General features: G+C 45.3%; 1 long non-coding RNA gene across 1 annotated transcript; it reads left to right on the forward strand.

Moving 5' to 3' along the window:
- Window positions 1–12,192: 12,192 nt before the first annotated feature.
- On the forward strand, window positions 12,193–13,150 carry LOC118587927. The gene is made up of 3 exons (XR_004945484.1): window positions 12,193–12,363; window positions 12,490–12,630; window positions 12,960–13,150. It is a non-coding gene; the product is annotated as an uncharacterized LOC118587927 (long non-coding RNA).
- Window positions 13,151–13,368: the final 218 nt, after the last annotated feature.

Consider the following 13,368-nt stretch of genomic DNA (forward strand, 5'->3'; position numbering starts at 1 on the left):
ACTAGGGAGGCAGAGCCAGGTGGATCTCTGTGAGTTCGAGGCCAGCCTGGTCTTTTTTTTTTTTAATATTTTTATTTTATAATTAACTAAATTTCACATATCAGCCACGGATTCCCCCATCCTCCCTCCTCCCACCAAGGGAAAGGGGAATTGGGAGTTGAACCCGAGGTCCTAGGCATAGTATCCCAGTACTCTGCCGCAAGACCACACACTGAGGCCAGCCTGGTCTTGATAGTGAGTTTTGTTTTCAACACAAAAAGACACTGCCCAAAAGAGAGAGAGGAAAGAGTTGAACCCACGCCCTTTTCTGTGCATGTCAAATGCTCCTTCACGAGTTACATCCCTGGCACTCCACTTGGTTTGGTTGTTTGGTTTTTTTGTTGTTGTTGTTGTTGTTTTGTTTTGTTTTAACATTTATTTATTTATTATGTACACAGCATGTTTGCCTGCAGGCCAGAAGAGGGCACCAGATTTCAGATGGTTGTGAGCCACCATGTGGTTGCTGGGAACTGAACTCAGGACCTCTGGAAGAGCAATCAGTGCTCTTAACCTCTGAGCCATCTCTCCAGCCCCCGGTTTGGTTGTTTTTAAAGATTGGTTTTTATTGCTTGTGTACATGTACGAATGTGCACACATGGGTGTAGGTGCCTGTGGGGGCCAGCAGATGGCATAAGTCCTCCTGTAGCTAAAGTTGCAGGTGGTTGTGAGCTGGCTCTCCAGCCTTACTTAGTTAGTTAGTTAGTTAGTTGTTTTTGTTTTTTGTTTGTTTTTAAAGACAGGGATTCATTCTATAGTTTAGACTAGTCTCAGTCTCCAGCTCAACAATTTTCTGCCCTAGACTCTCCAGGGCTGGGATATCAGGTGTGGTTTATGCAGTGTTACAGACTGAACCCGGAACTTTTCAAACACTAGACAGACACTCTACAAATTGTGTAACACCCCAGCATCTCATGAAAGTTGTCCTCTGACTTCCACTTGCATGTGCATTCAAGCATAGAACACACACACACACACACACACACACACACACACACACAGTGGGGGGGGATTAATTCTGGCGGTTATTTGACTATTCTTTTTTTTTTTTTTCATGTATACAGAAGAGGGCACCAGATCTCATTACAGATGGTTGTGAGCCACCATGTGGTTGCTGGGAATTGAACTCAGGACCTCTGGAAGAGCAGTCGGTGCTCTTAACCTTTGAGCCACCTCTCCAGCCCAATTTGACTATTCTTCCCCACACACACCCCTTTCGAGGCAGTATTTCTCTGTGTAGCCCTGGCTGTCCTGGAACTTGCTCTGTAGACCAGGCTGGCCTAGAACTCCAGAGATCCGCCTGCCCCTGCCAGTGTGTTGGGATTAAAGGCGTGTGCCACCACCAACCAGCTGTTTGACTGTTTTTTAATGTGGACATGGGCTTGGGCCCTACGTGCACGAGGTGGAGCCAAAGTTGGCATTGTGCATCTCCTCCTAGGAGAGCAGCCCATTCAGCTCACCGAGGCAGCATCCAGTACAAGGTGCGGGCCACAGACTCACCCATCTTCCAGTCAGGCACATCTTTCATGATGATGGATGGCCTTCTCCTCTCCGTCTTTCCAAAATATCTGCAAGGGTCCTTCCGTCCTTCTGGGCCTGGAAAAGTGGCATGAGGGTGATCAGGTCTCCAAATCCTCAATCTGCAGGCATCTGTGCTCACACTTCCACTTCATTATTCTCCAGTACTCAAAGAGCAAAGCCCCGATGCCCACAGCGAACACACTGTATCCCAATGGTTCCCAGCAGGAGCAGGGGGGCAGGTTCCTCTTTAGTCAAAGGGACCCAAAGGCCCCTAATGGGGGCATGTCCTGCTTCACCTCAATACTACTGCTGTACTTAACAAATTAAATTTGTTTCTAAATGATAATCTCCAATTGCATCCACTTCTTTCAAACAACATAATTTCATACTTCTTTTTTTTAATCTTTTTTTTTTTTTAATTTATCATGTATATAGTATTCTGCCTGCATGTGTCCCTGAAGGCCAGAAGAGGGCACCAGATCTTATTACAGATGGTTTTAAGCCACCACGTGGTTGCTGGGAATTGAGCTCAGGACCTCTGGAAGAGCAGTCAGTGCTCTTAACCTCTGAGCCATCTCTCCAGCCCAATTTCATTCTTCTTTATGGCTGAATAAAATTCCATCACACACACACACACACACACACACACACACACACACACACACACAATGTCAAATTCCCTGGAACTGGAATTACAGACATGAGTCAACATATGGGTGCTGGGAAACAACCTGGGTCTTCCACAAGACCAACCAGTGCTCTTAACGGTTGTTGATATATTGTACACCCCAATAAGCTTATCTGGGGGTCAGAGACAGAACAGCCACTATATTAAACATAGAGGTTAGGCATTGGTAGCACACGTCTTTAATCCTAGCATTCTGGAGGCAGAGATCTATCCAGATCTCTGTGAGTTCAAGGCCACACTGGAAACTGAGCCAGGCATGGTGGCAAACATCTTTAATCCCAGGAAGTGATGGCAGGAAGCAGAAAAGTATATAAGGCGTGAGGACCAGGAACTAGAGGCTTCTAAAGCTTTTAGCAGCAGTTCAGCTGAGATCCATTCGGATGAGGACACAGAGGCTTCCAGTTTGAGGAAACAGGATTGGCTGAGAAGTTGGCAAGGTGAAGTTGGCTGTGGCTTGTTCTTCTTCTCTGATCTTTCAGCATTCACCCCAATACCTGGCCCCAAGTTTTTTATTAATAAGATGCTGTGGATATCACTCTGTATAAATGAAGTGTTGATTGGCTAGTAGCCAGGCAGGAAGGATAGGGTAGGTGGGACAAGGAAGAGGAGAAGGTGGGGAACAGGAAGGCTGGGAGGAGACACCGCCAGCCGCTGCCAAGAGAAGCAACATGTAAAGACACCAGTAAGCCACAAGCCATGTGGCAAAGTATAGACTAACAGAAATGGGCTAAATATAAGAGTAAGAGCTAGACAATGGTAGGCCTGAGCTAATGGCCAAGCAGTTTAAATAATATAAGTGTCTGTATGATTATTTTATACGTGGGTTGTGGGACTGCAGGGGCTTGGTGGAACCTGGAGAGAAGCTCTCCAACTACAATAAGACTTTTTAAGACTCATGCTACAGTTACCTATTGAGCCATCTCTAGCCCCTTAAGTTAACTATGTTAATAACTTGACTTTTATCTTTTTCCCACCAGTTCTTAATTGAAACTAGGGCTTATTAGACAAGTGTTCTACCATTGAATTAAAACTGAACTAAATCCCAAATCCTACATACAGAATTCTGTTGTTTGTTTGTTGAGACAGGGTAGCCCTATCTGTCCTGGAAATCACTCTGTAGACCAGGCTGGCCTAGAGCTCACAGAAATCCGCCTCCTGAGTGTGGGATTAAAGACTGTTGGCAGAAGTTCTCAAGTCCCTGTAGCTGCTTCCAAACTACCACATAGAGGCTTATATTAATTATGAATGCTTGGCCAATATCTCAGGGTTGTTACTAACTAGCTCTTACAACTTAGCCCACCTCTATTAATCTATGTGCTGCCCCAAGGCTCGTGGCTTTTGCCTCTGTCCCATTTTATGTGTCCAACTTGTTCTCCATCTGGCTGGACTCCTCTAACTCTGCCCTTCCTCATCCCATCATTCTTAGTTTGCCTTTCCTGCCCAACTTTATCCTGTTCAGCTATTGGCCAGTCAGCTTGTTTATTAAACCAGTCATAGCAACATATAGTCACACAGTGTACAGAAGGATTATTCCACAACAAAAAGCATATGCAGCCACCACCCAGCTCTACCCAGACTTTTATGTAAGTGCTAGAGATCAAACTCAGGTCCTTGTGCTGGTGTGGAAAACGTTTTTTCAACTGAGCTGTCTCCTCAGTTCCCCCAGTGATGAAGACGTAATGTCCCACTATAACTTACTTCTGAACCTAATTACTGTTCCAATCACAGATGTGTTCCTCAGAGATTTGATGGCCACTCATCCCCCAAGACACCCAAGCCCAATCCTAGCATCATCCAGAATCCACATCGTGAGTTCCAATCCTGTTTCTGACTATAAATAACTCTTCATTCCTGGCTAAGATGGGAGCATGGTGATAGGCTTCAGAAATGAAAGCAAGGACATTGGTGGCTGATGACAGCTTAGGGGACAATGAGGGTCTTTTTTTTTCTCCTACTACTACCCTGTACCTCTCTTTCCATGACTCCCGGTGCCCCCAGAACATGTCTCTGTCCTTTAGCCTGGCTTTTGAGACCTCCTATCTCTAAGTCCCCCAGCTTTGCCTTTTGTTCCCCCCACCAATCCCCCTGCCACACCTTCATGGTTTCAGAGAAGACCGCACCCTTGCCCTCCAGCACATCCTTCTGATTCAGCCTTTCTCAGACCCAAACCTCCTCTTGAGTTCTGCCTCTTCTGAGGAGCTTTCCAAACTCTAACCTGGCTAGGTTCTGTAGCTCCTTTGGACCCTCAGGTCCGTGTGGCCCCTGGTCTATTGGTTGATCACCCTTCCTCATTTTCTTGTCTCTGAGTCCTTATCCTCTGCTGGACATTTGTTTATGCTGCATTTTGTTTAACAATGTAAGGGTGTGTTGCATTTCCTGCCAAAGGCACCTGATTGGTCTAATAAAAAGCTGAATGGCCAATAGCCAGGCATCAGAGGGATAAGTGGGGCTGGCAGGCAGAGAGAATAAACAGGAGGAGAAGTCTAGGCTCGAGAGGAGAGAACAAGGAGAGAATGAGTGGGAAAGACAGGGAAACACTGGGAGCCAGCCAGACACAAGAAGCAGGAATGTAGGACATACAGAAGGAAAGAAACGTAAAAGGCCCTGAGGCAAAACATAGATGAGGAAAAACAAGTTAACATAAGTTACAAGTGCAGTGGAATAATCCTCTGTACACTGTGCAGATGTGTTGCTCTCCTTGTTAATAAAAAGTTGATTGGCCAATAGCGAGGCAGGATTTTCAGGGCAGAGGGAATGCTGGGAAGAAGGAGGGGCAGAGTCAGGGAGTGGGAGGAACCTGGAGCTAGACCAGGAAGAATCGACATGGGAAGTTCATAGGTGATGTAAACAAGCCTCAGGGCAGCACATGGATTAGTAGAAACGGGTTAATTTAAGTTATAAGGGCTAGCTAGCTAAAAACAAACCTCAGCTATCAGCTGAGCATTTATAGTGCCCAGGTAAGCAAGCCATTGGTGCATTTCCAAATATCCAGGCTGAGTTTTATTTGTGAGTGGTAACTGCAACTAGCCCTTCATCTTTGTGGGTTCTACATCCATGACTTTAGATTTTAAAAAAAAATCAGAATAAAAACACTGTATCAGTAGTGCTCATATAGAAAGTCTCAAAAAATTTAAAAATTTAAATAAAAATGTCATATACTGGAATAAAAGCAACAACAAAATAACACTGCAGCTGTACCAAATATGCATAGACATTTTCTGTCGTTATTCATAGGTGATATTGTGCAGCAACTATTTACATAAAATTTACACTCTATCAGACATTACCAGCAACACAGATGATTGGAGCAGGGAGGGGGTGTGCACAGGCTGTAGACACATGGACCTGAGCGTTCTCAGACCAATGTTCTGGGACTAGTCTCTGTGAGTACTAGCAGACAGTTGTGCAGTGAATAAGCCTGCTATATAACATGAATTATGCACATACAGTCTCTCTGAATCATAACAATGCAAAACACATCGAAACACTGAACCAAGTTGATAGAATATACAAATTCTAAAGTTGCTACACATCTTTTCTACTTTGAGACAAGGTCTTATTTGTAGCCTGAGCTGGCCCAGAACTCATTCTGTAGCAGAGGCTGGCCCAGAATTTTCAGTAATTCTTCTGCTTTTACCTGTCAAGCTCTTGGGGGAAGATCAGGAGTTTTAACTATAACAGTGAATTCAAGGGCAGCCTGGGATACATAAGACCCTATCTCAAAACAAACAACCCAAAAACACAAACGTAAGTTGGGCCTAATGGTAGAAGTCTGTAATCCTAGTTACTAGAGAAGCTGAGGCTGGAGTATCTTAAGTTCAAGATCTGCTATAGAGTGAGCCTAGGTAAGTTAGTGAGAGAGACCTTGTCTCAAAATGAGATTCAATAAAGGACTGGAGTGTTGTAGAATATTTGTACATTGTATAAAGATGTGTTTCTGTGAATGGTGCAATAAGAAGCTGATTGAGTGGGTGGCAGTGGCACACGCCTTTAATCCCAGCACTCGGGATGCAGAGCCAGGAGGATCTCTGTGAGTTCAAGGCCAGCCTGGGCTACAGAGCGAGATCCAGGACAGGCACCAAAACTACACAGAGAAACTCTGTCTTGAAAACAAAAACAAAGAAGCTGATTGGTCAATAGCTAGGCAGGAGAAGATAAGGTAGGGTTTCTGGAAGAGAGAGGAAGAGGGGGAATCTATGAGCACAGATTTCACCAGCAAACTCTGAACAATTCAGATGTGTCATACTAAGAAGAGGTAGCCAAGCCACGTGACAGAATGTAGATTAAAAAGTATGGGTTAATTAAGTCCTAAGAGCTAGTTGGGAAAAAGCTTAACCTAAGGCCAAGCTTTCGTAATTAATAATAAGTCTCTAGGTCATTATTTGTGGGCTTGCGGTCCAAAGATAGTTTGACAAGAAAGTTTGCTACACTGGAGGGCTTGAGAGATGGTTGGATGAGAAAGAGCACTTAGTGATCTTACAGAAGACCAGGGTTCAGTTCCCAGCACTCACATCAGATGGCTCTCAGCATAATCCCAGTTCCATGGGATCTGATGCTCTCTGCCATCCGTGGGCATCTGCATGCACATAAATTCACACGAACACACAGATACACATACATTTTTTTTCTTTTCTTTTCTTTTTTTTTTTTTTTTTTTTTGAGACAGGGTTTCTCTGTGTAGCTTTGTGCCTTTCCTGGAACTCACTCTGTAGACCAGGCTGGCCTAGAACTCTCAGAGGTCCACCTGGCTCTGCCTCCCGAGTGCTGGAATTACAGGCATGCGCCACCGCCGCCCGGCTAAAATTTTGTTCTTAAAACAGGACTGTAGGTAGCTCAGAGGTAAAGCATTTGCCCAGCAGGTATGAATTCCTAAATTCAATCCCCAGTAACCACACACACACACACACACTCTACAGACTTCAGAGAGTCAGGGGTTGGACAGTAGCCCCGCTGATAAAATGCTTATCAAGCACACACACAATCCTGGATTTGATCCCCAGCACTATATAAAATCTGGCATGGTGGCACTCATCTGTCATCCCAGCAGGAGAAGATCAGAAGAGCAAAGCCATCCTCAACTACTTAATGAATTCAAGGGAGGCCTAAAAAACAGAAGACCCCCATCTCCATGAAAAAGAACAAGAGCCAGGAATGGTGGCACAAGCTTTTAATCCCAGGGAGTGATGGCAGAAAGCAGAAAGGTATATAAGGTGTGAAGACCAGGAACTAGAGCTAGTTAAGCTTTTAGGCTTCTGAGCAACAGTTCAGCTGAGATTCATTCTGGATGAGGACACAGAGGCTTCCAGTCTGAGGAAACAGGATCAGCTGAGGAACTGGCAAGGTGAGGCTGTGGCTTGTTCTGCTTCTCTGATCTTCCAGCATTCACCCCAATACCTGGCTCCAGGTTTGTTTTTATTAATAAGAATTTTTAAGATTCATGCTATAACATATCTTACAGAAAAGTAGAAAGGAGCTGGGATGGAGTTTGATGATGGGATGCTTGTTTAACTCACTGGCTTTGATCTTCAGCATGACAAAAAGTCTTTTAAAAGGGCTTCGGAGATAGCTTCTTGGTAGAGAGGTTGATGGCACATGTGAAGGAGCTTTGGGTTTTATCCCCAGGACTGGAAAAAAAAAATTGGTACCACATGCCTGTATTGCCAGTATTCAGGAGGCTGAGGCAGGAGGATCATGAGTTTGAAGCCAATCTGGGCTTCATTGTGAAACTCTGTCTCAAAGAAAAGAGGAAGAGAGAAGATGTACGGCATCACAGGCCATGATAGCAGGAAACATCCTTGGAATCCCATCAGCTGCCCAGAGAGAACAGACATTTGTCAGCCTGGGTGTCTTAGTTACTTTCCTATTGATAAAACACTGTGACCAACGCAACTTATAAAAGAGAGAGTTTACGGTTCCAGAGGGCTAGAGTCTGAGGCAGCTGAGCTGAGGCAAGGCAGCAGGAGAGCCCACATCTTCATCCACAAGCAGGAGGTTAAGAGAAAACACTGGGGCTGGTGGCAGTCTTGAAACCTCAAGCCTGTTCCCAATGACACATCTCCAGTGACTCACGGTCTTCAGCCAGTCCACACATTCTAAAACTGGGACCATTCTCATTGAAATCTTCAAATCACTGGCCGTTAGAACATATTCCAGACCAATCTAGGCAAACTGCTGTTCAATCACATTTTTGCTTTTTTTTTTTTCTTCTTTATTTTGTTTATTTTGAGATGGGGTCTTTGCTGTGTTTCTCAGGCTGGTTTTAAATTTTCGAGCTCAGGGAATGCTTTTCTACCTCAGCCTCCTTGACTTAATTCATGTTTTGTTTTGTTTATGTTTTTATTTTATTTTATTTTGAGCTGAGAATCGAACCCAGGGCCTTACGCTTGCTAGGCAAGCGCGCTCTACCACTGAGCTAAATCCCCAACCCTTGTTTTGTTTATGTTTTAAAGATTTATTATATATTCAGTGTTGTGTCTGAATACATGCCTGTATGCCAGAAGAGGGCGCCAGATCTCATTACAGATGGTTGTGAGCCACCGCGTGGTTGCTAGGGATTGAACTCAGGACCTTTGGAAGAGCAGCCAGTGCTCTTAACCTCTGAGCCATCTCTCCAGCTCTTGACTCAGGTTTTAACTATACAAGTAGTATCTACTGGTGGTAAAAATTTCACTTATGAAGTGAAAAATGGTAAGGTTTTTTTTTCTTCTTTTCTTCTCTTTTCCCTTTTCAGTGGTGGGGGTGGAGGTCAGGGTTTTACTCATGGTAGTCCAGCACTCTCCCGTGGCTAAGGCTGAGCCACACCCGACTTTTCCTGGGTTTTCCTTTGCAATCTCCTATCTGCCTGTCTGTCGGTTGGGGTGCAGAAAAACTCTCAGCACTGAGGGACTCTATAGGAGTGGTGGCAAATACCTTCACGTTCCGGCACTCAGGAGGCAGAGGCAGAAGGATCTCTATGGCTCTGAGGCCAGCCTGGTCTACAGGCAAGTTCTAGGTCACCTGAAGCTACACACTGAGACTCCATCAAAAAGAAAAAGAAGAGAGAGGGGAGGGAGAGAAATGGCTCTTCTCCTCAATAATCTTATTCTAGTTGTCAGAGCTAATAGAAGGAGGCCTATAGTCCTTACCTGTAAAGATTGTGGTAAGTGAGGGGAGTAGAGTGCTCTTTGTTTTTGAAACCTAAATTCTAGTATTTGAGATCTCTCTCTCTTTCCTTCTGCATCTCTGTGTTGCTTTGTGCATGTCCATATAGGTGCCCTCAGGCCAGAAGAAGTGTCAGATCCACTGGAGTTGAATTTACAGGCAGTTATGAGCTGCCTCATGTGGGTGCTGGGAAGACCAAGCTGGCCTTGAACTCACAGAGATCCGCCTGCCTCTGCCTCCCGAGGCTTGGATTAAAGATGTGTGCCACCACTGCCTGGCTTAAAGTATATTTTTAATTTCTCGCTCCATGTAAGAATTCTTTCTTTCTTCCTTTCTTTCTTTCTTTCTTTCTTTCTTTCTTTCTTTCTTTCTTTTTGGTTTTTCGAGACAGGGTTTCTCTGTGTAGTTTGGGTGCCTGTCCTGGATCTTGCTCTGTGGACCAGGCTGGCCTCGAACTCACAGAGATCCTCTTGGCTCTGCTTCTGAGTGCTGGGATTAAAGGTGTGCAACACCACCAGTTCCACATTTTCCCCCCCTCCCTACCCTGTAAAACCTTTTTTACGCAAAGGCCCACTACTCTAGTCTAAGAATTCGACGGCCTGGAGCAGTGACCAGTGCCTGGAGCAGTGACTTCCCCTCCATTTCCTGTGCACCAATTCTTTTCAGATGGAGTAAGATTAAATAAGATTGTGAGGTCAGACTCCAGCCAACGGGGAAAAGACAGTAACCATATGCACTAGAACAAAAACTAAAGCATTTCTTTGTGGGTTTGCTCCTTCAAGTCCTTTTATCTTCTTGGAGACATGGTTTCTTTGTGTAGCCCTGGCTGTCCTGGAAACTGTTCTATAGACCAGGCTGGTCTTGAACTCAGAGATCTGCCTGCCTCTGCCTCCTGAGTGCTAGAATTAAAAGCTTGTGCTGTTGCAGAATATTATTTTAAGATGTGTTACATTTGTTTAATGCTGCAAAAATGTGTTGCTTTTTTTTGGGGGGGGGTTGTTTGTTTTTCAAGACAGAGTTTCTCTGTGTAGTTTTGGTGCCTGTCCTGAATCTTGCTCTGTAGACCAGGCTGGCCTCCAACTCACAGAGATCCACCTGGCTCTGCCTCCTGAGTGCTGGGATTAAAGGTGTGGGCCACCACTGCCCGACATGTTGCATTCTTTTATGTTGCATTTGTTTAATTCTGTGAAACTGTCTTACTTTGTCTAAAACACTTGATTGGTTTCATAAAGAGCTGAAAGGCCAATAGCTAGGCAGGAGAGAGGGATAGGCTGGGCTGCCAGGCAGAGAGGATAAATAAATAGGAGAAGAAAAAGAGGGATAGAGAGATCAAGAAGTGAGGAAAAAAGGGGCCAGCCATACAGCTAGCCATGTGCAAGAGTAAAAGTAAGGTCACTGAAGTAAGAAAAGGAAAAAGCCCATAAGCAAAAGGTAGACGGGATAATTTAAGAAAAGCTGCTAAGAAACAAGCCAAGCTAAGGCCAGGCATTTATAAGTAATAATAAGTTTCTGGATGGGTTATTTGGGAGTTGGATGGTGTCCCCCCTCCCAGTGTAAAGAGTAAAAACAACCAACAACAAGGTTTGCCTTTCTTTGTGATCCTGAGCTTATTTCTAACATTGAGGACCCCAGCTCCTTCCATCTATAAAATGGGATTCCAAGCCAGGTGGTGGCCCATGCCTTAAATCTCAGCTCTCTGGAGGCAGAAGCAGATGGATCTCTGTGTGTTTGAGGCCAGCCTAATCTATAAAACGAGTTCCAAAGCTAGAGAGACCCTGTCTTGAAAAACCAAGAAAAAAAAGAAGGGATTCTAATTTAGGTTTTTGTTTTTTGTTTTTTTTGTTTTTTTTTAAGACAGGGTTTTCTCTGTTTAGTCCTTGCTGGGTTTGTTTTAAGACAGAGTCTTATGCTGCTTAGGATGGCCTTGAACTTCTGATCCTCCTGCTTCTACTTCTCAAATGTTTGAATTACAGGTTTGAGCCCCACTCCCCACACTGTTCATTTGTTTTTGAGACAATGTCTTCCCATGTAGCACAGGTTGGCTTTGAACATGGAATCCTCCTATTTCAGTCTCTCAAACACTGGGATAACAGGTTTGCATGCACTACCACCCCTAAGAGTTCTTTTTTTTTGAGACAGGGTTTCTCTGTGTAGCTTTGTGCCTGCCCAGGCCTCGAACTCACAGAGATCCACCTGGCTCTGCCTCCCAAGTGCTGGGATTAAAGGCGTGCCCCACCACCGCCCGGCTCAGCTCATAAGAGTTCTTATAGGGTTCTTTTTCTTGTTTTTTCGAGACAGGGTTTCTCTGTGTAGTCCTGGCTGTCCTGTAACTCACTCTGTAGACTAGGTTGGACTCACACTCAGAAATCTGCATGCCTCTGCCTCCCAAGTTCTAGGATCAAAGATATGAGCCACCAGGCTCAAGTCTTACAGAATTCTCAGGAGGAGCAAATGAGACTCAGAAAGCATTGGGTAGTATTTGAGCTAGGCCTGAGATGTAGCTTGTAGTAAAGCTGGGTGGAGATTTGGGATGGGTGAAAAAGTGCATCTTTGGTCCATGTGTGGACAGCGCTAGAAAAAGACCAGAAAGCAGTCCCTGCCCGCTGAAGTAAAATGGACAGACACCTCCCCGGGAAACATGGCTGATGTGTGAGCTGCAAGGAGCCTCTATTTACCTTAAGGCTAGTAGTCCTAGCAAACTGTGACTTCACACAGTTTTGGTCAGAGTTAACTTCCCAGGCAGAAAAGCCACACCCACCAAGTCTCCAGCAGGGCTTGGAGACTCAGAGGAGACAAGGCAGCCGTGGGACTGCTTGGGGTCGTAGTCAGCGGATTTTCCAGGGCTCAGGAGGAAGATCAAAATGGCATAAAGCAGGCCATCGGCAGCTGAGCGTTCAGAGGAGCCCGCCAAGGCTGAAAAGACAAGGCATGAGCCTTCACAGCACACACATGCTACAAGTTCGGGTTGAGGAAATTTGGTCAGTGTGCTCGTCCCCTGTTAAAAGGAGAGATGGCGCCCCCTGGGAACCGGGCTGGGTAGAGATGGTTGGAAGAGGGTGGGAGTTAAGATGGGGGTAATCTACTTGTCAGTTTTCTTCTCACAGAAACTCACTGTCCGGCATGATGGATTCCTGGGCTTCCAAAATGATGGGGCTGGAAGGGACCTCGAAAAAATAACTGCCGTCACATGCCCCGTATTAGAACTGGTTGCTTTCTTGAACACTTAACGCTAACTCTGCTTGGAGGTGAGTATTATCACCCCCTTTTCGGATAAGAAACTGAGGTTTGATGACTTCCTAAGGCAGGAAGGAGATTTTGTATATTTCAAAGTCTTCTTCCTTTGGTCTGCCTGACGTGTAGGGTATCGATTTGCTAAGGTTTGGGGAAAGAGCATGGTGTATTATGTGCCCAGGCTTTCTAAGGAATGAGAGCGTGACCACGCCTCCCTTGTTGCGACAATATTGGTTATGGTTGCTTTCTTTTAAAACACGAAATCGTCACTATCCGAGAAAGCAGACATTCTATACTCCCCGATCACCCGATGTTTCTCTCTCACCCGCACTGATTCCCACAGGTGACATCCGTTCTCCACTGGAGAATGAAAGCCTGAGACTACATTTCCCTGCAAGCCCTTTAGAAAAGAAGGCCAGGAGAATATAGACTTTCCGTTTCCGTTGGGTTGCAATTTGGCGTGTTCGCGGTGATATATATTTCAACAGCTAGCGTCCTTTCTCTGTACAGCTGAAGAAGACACTACATACCCCAGCAGGTACTGGCACCGAGGGCAAGCGACTAGGTTGCCATCTCTACAGCAGTCCTTTCCTACTTATCCTCAGAGACTAGTCTTAGCCGTTGGACTACAAATCCCATAGCATCGTCTGCTCTTTCACCCGCCATCTTTGCGGCAGTCCCCGCCCCTCTCACTTCCATTGTTTCGACAGAAGATAAAAGAGGGGAGCGGGGAAGACTACAATTCCCGGCCG

This window comes from Onychomys torridus, chromosome 1 (genome assembly GCF_903995425.1).
Source record: "Onychomys torridus chromosome 1, mOncTor1.1, whole genome shotgun sequence".
Classification (NCBI taxonomy): Eukaryota; Metazoa; Chordata; class Mammalia; order Rodentia; family Cricetidae; genus Onychomys; species Onychomys torridus.